Source organism: Mobula hypostoma, chromosome 20, assembly GCF_963921235.1.
Source record: "Mobula hypostoma chromosome 20, sMobHyp1.1, whole genome shotgun sequence".
Taxonomy (NCBI): Eukaryota; Metazoa; Chordata; class Chondrichthyes; order Myliobatiformes; family Myliobatidae; genus Mobula; species Mobula hypostoma.
The window spans coordinates 29,686,599-29,693,990 of record NC_086116.1 but is presented as its reverse complement, the minus strand read 5'-3'; the positions used below and the strand labels follow the sequence as shown (position 1 = coordinate 29,693,990).

At 42.0% G+C, this 7,392-nt stretch overlaps 1 protein-coding gene across 1 annotated transcript in view; it reads left to right on the top strand.

Moving 5' to 3' along the window:
- The window catches only part of brd1a (bromodomain containing 1a), a 56,971-nt gene continuing 49,579 nt past the window's right edge, over positions 1–7,392 (top strand). The window contains exon 1 of the mRNA XM_063072586.1: positions 1–433. The gene's annotated coding sequence lies outside the window, so the exon portion shown is untranslated. The remainder of the gene's footprint in view (positions 434–7,392) is intronic.

The following is a 7,392-nucleotide window of genomic DNA, read 5'->3' as shown; positions in this document are numbered from 1 at the left end:
CGGTGCATTGTTGTTGAAGAAGGGGAAGGGAAAAAAAACACACACACACACTTACACAGCAACAGAGCTTTCGAGAAAGAAGTGGAAGCGAAAAAAAGGAGGGGGAAGGGAAGGAGTGGAAAGAAAGAAAGAAACCGCACCGCGCTTGCACACGCATCCAACGCGCGCACAGGCTCCCGCTGTGGCGGCACCTGCGAGCCGAACGTTGGCGCGTTTGGTGACAGTTGGCCGCGCGGCGCGAGCGGGAGCGGGAGGAGGAGGAGACGGCGGCGGCGCGTGAGTTCAGGCTGAGGGAGGCGGCGGCGGCGGAGGAGGAGGAAGGCGACTGGTGTGTGTGTGTGTTTGCGCGGCGCCCGTTTCATGAGCGCCTTCCGAGTGGAGTCGGGGGCTCTTCGGCTTCGAACACCGTCCCTTAAGCTCTTCTTGACAGGCGGTAAGTTAGGCCCTGAGGGGAGGGTCGCTGCCGTTCACCTTGCTGCCTTGCGCCGACGGTTGGCTCCTGGTTATTGTCGGGCGCCATGTTTTCAGTCGCAGCTTTTTTTGCGGCAAGTTTGGGTTTACCTCCCGGAGTGCGGGGAAGTACCGGAGCTCAGCGGGCATGTGGGGGAGGGGCGGAAGGTACAGTAAGGGGTTTATTGGTGGGTGGGTGATATCGGGCGTGTCGCCTGGGCGCGCTGCCGCCGCTCATTCAAATAGGCCCGGGGACGCTCCTGCCGCAGTGACGTCACGGCGCCTCCCCGGGCCCCGGCCGGGACCTACTTCCGGGTTGGCCGGCGCTTCCCGTCGGCGAGAGAGCCCAGATTTTGAGGCCCGCCTGTAAGGTTGAAAGTTTAAAGTAAATTTATTGTCAAAGTACATACATGTCACCATATACTGCCCCGAGATTCATTTTCCTGTGGGCATACTCAGCAAGTCTGTGGAATAGTAGCCATTAACAGGATCAGACAACAAACTGTGCAAATGCAAATATAAGTAAATAGTGATGAGTAACGAGTACGTGAGATTAAGAGATGAGATATTGAAATACATTTTGTCCCTTCATGCAAGTCATTGAAAAAGCACAATTCTGATCCTTGAGCCATCATTGCTATAATAGCAATAATAAGGAGAACATTAGATAAAGAGTCTTTAAAGTGAGTCCATTGGTTATGGGAACATCTCAATGGATGGGCAAGTGATTAATTTTTATTGAAGAACCTGATGGTTGAGGGGTCGTGATTTCTTGAACCTGGTGGTGCAAGTCGTGAGGCTCTTGTACCTGTCTACCTGATGGCATGTTGTGGGACTGTGATGAAGCCTATTTGGCCCTGGAGGTGAAACTGATCAGATCAGATGAGCCTAACTTGTGTCTGATTTATGGGTTAGATCTATAGTTCCGCTCTTTTCCACCCGGGAGGAAAAGAGCGGAACCATGTTTCCAACCATGTTCCTGGTGTTCTCCATCACAGGGGCTGAATGTACAGTGAACTCAGCTGTGTTTTAACAATGCTTAATAAGCATAATTTGAATGTAGATTGAAATCTGATGTATTTTTTTCTGAGACTTCATCCTGTTAGAATGAAAGACCTCTTTCTGGAATGTTTTCAAATTATCCACCATTGTAGCCTAACTTCAAAAAAGTTATAATTATCTGTAAAATGTATTCTTATTTTAAGAGGTCAACTGTAGAAAGTTCAAAACCCAGCTATTACCAGACTTATGCCTTCAAGCATTGCTAATGTTTTAAGGCTTAATTCTCCTGAATAAGTTTTCAGAACTGTTTGGTTGATTACATTAATTTAGCAGACTACACCAATAAAACAATATCTCACTAAGCTTTGGCAAGTAGAGTGCACATCAATTCCTTGGTTCTTTCTAGACTTTTATTTTTACATTTCTTTTACTAGATGACCTCCCACTCCTCAAAACTTCATCATTGTTTTGTACCTTATTGGCATTTTTACCTTATTCTGCTTGTTTATCACAGAAGTGGTTAAACTACAGATGAGCTAAACTACATGCTAGCAAGGAAAATGTGATGCTGAAGTTAACATTCTTGAGTTGGAACAAGCAAGGCATTGGAAGCTGGACATAGAAGCCTCTAATGTAGCTTGCAAAACATTGAGTTGGTGACAAGTACACGCATCCTAAGGTTTTAGCTTTATTTCTCTTCTATTGTAGTGTCAAGTTTTACCCACATCTAAGTGATTTGTGGTACAAATATTGAGAGATGATGTAGAATGGAAGCTGTATGTTATCAGTATCATTCATTCAGATGCCTTGCTGTTCGGCGTGGGCGATCGTGTCTCTCCATGCATCACGGCCCCTGACCCTCTGAATTGTAGTTGTTGCCTCCCCTGTTTCTAACCATGATGTTATTCCATCTATCATTTTCATTCTGTCTGCCTCTGCTTCTTTTTCCTTCCAGCTTTCCAGTTGTAACTAAATGTTCTAATGTCTCTCTTCACATGATGTGTCCAAAGTATTTTGATTGCTTTTTTCTGATTTTTTTTTTGTCATGTATGTTTTATTTTCGTTCTCTGTAGAACTTCTTCATTGGTTATCCTGTCCATATGTGATATGCATAGCATTCTTCTGAGGAACCACATCTGCTGCATTGATTCTTTTTTCCATTGCATTTGTGATGGTCCATGCCTCGCAGCCGTACATCAATATAGGAAGAATGTAGCAGCTGAGAGTTCTAAGGCGGATGTTGGTTGCTATTTTCTTGTTCGTTAGGATGTTTCTCATTTCTGTAAATGCTGTTCTTGCCATTGCTATTCTTGCTTTTATGTCTGTTTTGCATTTGCCATCAGATGTTACCCATGATCCAATGTACTTGAAGTTGTGAACTTGTTCCAGGATTTCATTTCCCAATACGATCCTACAGTTTGGGATTGCAAACTTGAAAGAGTTCTTCTTCTTTCAGTTAGTCCTGACGAAGGGTCTCAGCCCGAAACGTCGATTGTACCCCTTCCTATAGATGCTGCCTGGCCTGCTGCGTTCACCAGCAATTTTTATGTGTGTTGCTACAGTTTGGGATATCAGGTTTATTTGATATTACCATTACTTCAGTTTCTTTTTGTTTAAGGTTAGGCCAAGTCTTTCACTCTCTGTGTTGATGGTAGATACTAGTTTCTGTAAATTTACTTCACTGTTTTGCTATCAGGACTGTATCGTCTACATAGCAGAGGTGTTGAAATTGTATCAGTATACCTATGGAATTAATGTTAATACACTCAGCATAGCTGTACTTTGTGCGTATTCTCATTGAATACTTCGGGAATTCTGGCATAGATTTACTGGTTGTTCAAAATTGCCGATGTTGGCTTGAGATCTTGAGGGATTTAAATTTTTTTTTGCGTGTAATAGGACAGCAATATTTTTGTTTGTGGGTTTGAACTTAGTCATTAAGTGAGAACATAGGCTTCTGTTTTTAGACAGAAGTAAACATAATGTAGGATCAGTCATGAAGTGCCTACACATTCTTTATCTTTTGTTTCTCTAAATGACTAAATGTGTTCAGGTTTCTCTTGGTATTGCAAATTGCTTTCAAATTAAGTTGATTGATGTGTTAAAATTATTTAATCTGTCCTTATTGGAAAAAGTAATCTTGTTTGAGGAAATCAGGCCAAAAATAAACAGAATCATTCTTGATAGATTTACAAATTTGGATTTTGTAGTTGGTGTTTAATTTAGTTTATCTTCTGTGAAGAAACATTTTTTTAATTATGGAGTCTGGGTTTGTGTCTGGTGCAACAATTTGTGGCAGATTGCAAAGTTCAAAAGCTCAAAATAAATTTATTATCAAAGTACATATATGTCATCATATACAACCCTGAGATTCATTTTCTTGCAGGTATACTCAGTAATTCCGTAACAGAATCAGTGAAAGACCTCACTAACTTGGGTGTCCAATGAGTGTGCAAAAGACAACAAACTGCGCAAACACAAAAAGAAATAATGATAATAAATCAGATTCAGGTTTATTATCATCAGCGTATATTGTGAAATTGGTTAACTTAGCAGCAGCAATACAATAATACATGATAATATAGATGATTGTATATGAGTGACTGTGTGTGTGTGTGTGTGTGTATTTAAAAAAAAAAGGAAAATTATGTGGATAGTGTTCATGGGTTCCCTGTCCATTTAGAAATCATATGGCAGAGGGGAAAAAGCTATTCTTGAATTGCTGAGTGTGTGCCTTCAGGCTTTTGTACCTCCTTCCTGAGGGTAACAATGAAAAGAGGTGATGGGGGTCCTTAATAACGGAACTTGCCTTTCTGAGGCATTGCTCCTTGAAGTTGTCTTTGATACTATGGAGACGAGTGCCCAAGATGGAGCTGACTGATTTTGTAACTTCCTGATGCTTTTTTCAGTCCTGTGCAGTCAACCCCCATACCAGACAGTGATGCAGCCTGTCAGAATGCCCTCCACGGTACATCTATAGAAGTTTTTCAGTGTATCTGTTGACATACCAAATCTCTTCAAACTCCTAATGAAGTATAATCGCTGTCTTGCCTTGTTTATAGCTGCATTGATATTTTGGGACCAGGTTAGATCCTCAGAGATCTTGGCATCCAGGAACTTGAAATTGCTCACTGTCTCCACTTCTGATCCCTCCATGACGATTGGTTCATGTTCCTTTGTCTTACCCTTCCTGAAGTCCACAATCAGCTCTTTCTTCTTACTTGAGTGCAAGGTTGTTGTTGCTGCAGCACCACCACTCAACTAGTTGCTATATCTCGCTTTTGTACGCCCTCTCATCTTAATCTGAGATTATGCCAACAACCGTGGTATCATTAGCAAATTTATAGATGGTATTTGAGGTATACCTAGCCACACAGTCATGGGTATAAAGGGAGTAGAGCAGTGAGCTAAGCACATATGCCTGAGGTACGCTAGGAGGAGATATTATAGTCAATCTGTCCAGATTGCATCACAACCTGGTTTGGAAGTTGTCCTGTCCAAGATCGAAAGAAGCTGCAGAAGATCGTGAACACGGCGCAGCACATCACACAAACCAATCTTCCGTCCCTGGTCTCACTTAACACCACACGCTGTCGGAGCAGTGCTACCAGGATAATCAAGGACACGACCCACCCAGCCAACACACTTTTCATCTCTCGTCCCTCCGGGAGAAGGCTCAGGAGCTTGAAGACTCGTACGGCCAGATTTGGGAACAGCTTCTTTCCAACTGTGATAAGACTGCTGAAGGGATCCTGACCCGGATCTGGGCCATACCCTCCAAATATCCGGACCTGCCTCTCGGTTTTTTTTTGCACTACCTTACTTCCCATTTTTCTATTTTCTATTTATGATTTATAATTTAAATTTTTAATAATTACTAATTTTAACTATTTTATTTTTAATATTTAATATTTGTAATCCAGGGAGTGGGAAGCGCAGAATCAAATATCGCTGTGATGATTGTACGTTCTAGTACCAATTGTTTGGCAACAATAAAATATAAAGTATTGCCATCTCCAGGTTAGGAAGTTGAAGATCCAATTACAGAGGGAGGTACAGAGGCCCATGATCTGTAGCTTATTGATCGGCACTGTGGGAATGATGCTGTTAAACGCTGTGCTATAGTCGACGAACAGCAACCTGACATAGGTGTTTGTATTGTCCAGGTGATCTAAGGCCGTGTAAAGGGCCTTTGAGATTACGTCTACCATAGACCTATTGTGGTGATAGGCAAATTGCAGTGGGTCCAGGTCCTTGCTGAGGCAGGAGTTAATTCTACCCATGATCAACCTCTCAAAGCATTTCAGCACCGGAGATGTGAGTGCTACTGGGCGATAGTCACTAAAGCAGCTCACATTACTCTTAGGCATTGGTATGATGTTTCCTTTTTGATGCAGATGGGAACTTTCAACCATAGCAGTGTGAGGTTGAAAATGTCCTTGAATACTCCTACCAGCTGTTTTCAGAGCCCAAGTTTTCAGAGCCATCAGGGCCTTCCGCCTTGCGAGGGTTCACTCTCCTTAAACATAGCCTAATATCGGTCTCCGAGACAGAGGTCACTGAATGCAGCAGGGTTCTTCACAACTGTAGTTATATTCTCCCTTTCAAAGTAGGCATTGAAACAATAAACATCAAGAACTTGAAATGAAGAGTACTTGAAAGTGAGTCTGTAGATTGTGGGAACACTTCAGTGAAGGGGCAAGTGAAGTTATCTGCTTTGTTTCAAGAGCCTGATGGTTGAGGAGTAGTAACTGTTCCTGAAACTGGTGATGTGAGTTCGGAGGTTCCTACACCTTCTTCCTGATGGCAGTAGCAAGAAGAGAGCATGACCTGGGTGGTATGTGTCCCTGATTATGGTTAGTGCTCCTAGGTAGATGTGATCAATGATGGGGAGGGCTATACCTATGATGGACTGGAGGATTTGTAGGATTTTCAGTCCAAGGGCATTGGTGTTTTCATACCAGGCTGTGACACGGCCAGTCAATATTCTCTCCACTATACATCTATGGAAATTTGTTAAAGTTTTAGATGTCACGTCAAATCTTTATTGGCTTTTGGTCTTCCTAGAATTCAGGAGGAAATTGCTGTTAGTCTGTTGGTGGACATCACTGGAGTGTCCCATCAGGGAAATCGGCATCGATGTTTGGTGGCGTAATGCTTAAATGTGATGGTTTTCTCAGTTGACAATCTTCATGTCACTTTGCACATGAAAACTGGGTACTTGAGAATTATTGCTGCTAAATTCAAGCACTAGTGAACTTTAAAGAATAGTAGGCAGTCTGGTAAGGAACAGTATAATTTGGAAAAAGTATTAGCTACCCATTTCAGTGATTAGTGCAGAATATGTAAAAATCAGGATATCTTTGCTAGTTGCAAACATAAAAAAAATGTAGCATAAGCAGTAGGCCATTTGGCTCTTTGCATCTTGTCTGTTATTAAGGTTATGGCTGATCTTCAGCCTCAGTCATCCATCGTATTTCCTTAACATCCAGATATCTTCTCAGTCTGTTTTTATTGAACTCAGTGATTTACACTCTCAGCATTTTAGGATAGAGCAGTCCAAATGGTCGTAACCCTAAAGTAAAGAGTTTCTTTCTTTGTTTCAGTGCTAAATAGCATTATTCTTAAACTGTGTCCCAGGTCTTAGGCTCTTCAATCAGGAGAAGCATCCTTCATGCATTTAATCTGTCGACTAGGTCTTTCAACAATCTTGTCAGTTGATAAAACTACCTCATTCTAAATTCCAATGAACACAATCTAGACTCCTTAATATCGCCCTTGTCCAGCCAATCAGTTTACTGAATCTTCATTCCTCTTTCTATGGGAAGAGCATCCTTTTTGGGATACAAATTTTAAAACTCTTCACAGTACTCCCAAGTGCAATTCTCATAATAAAGACCAATGTAGCATTTACCCAGTTTGACCTGCATCTTGGTATTC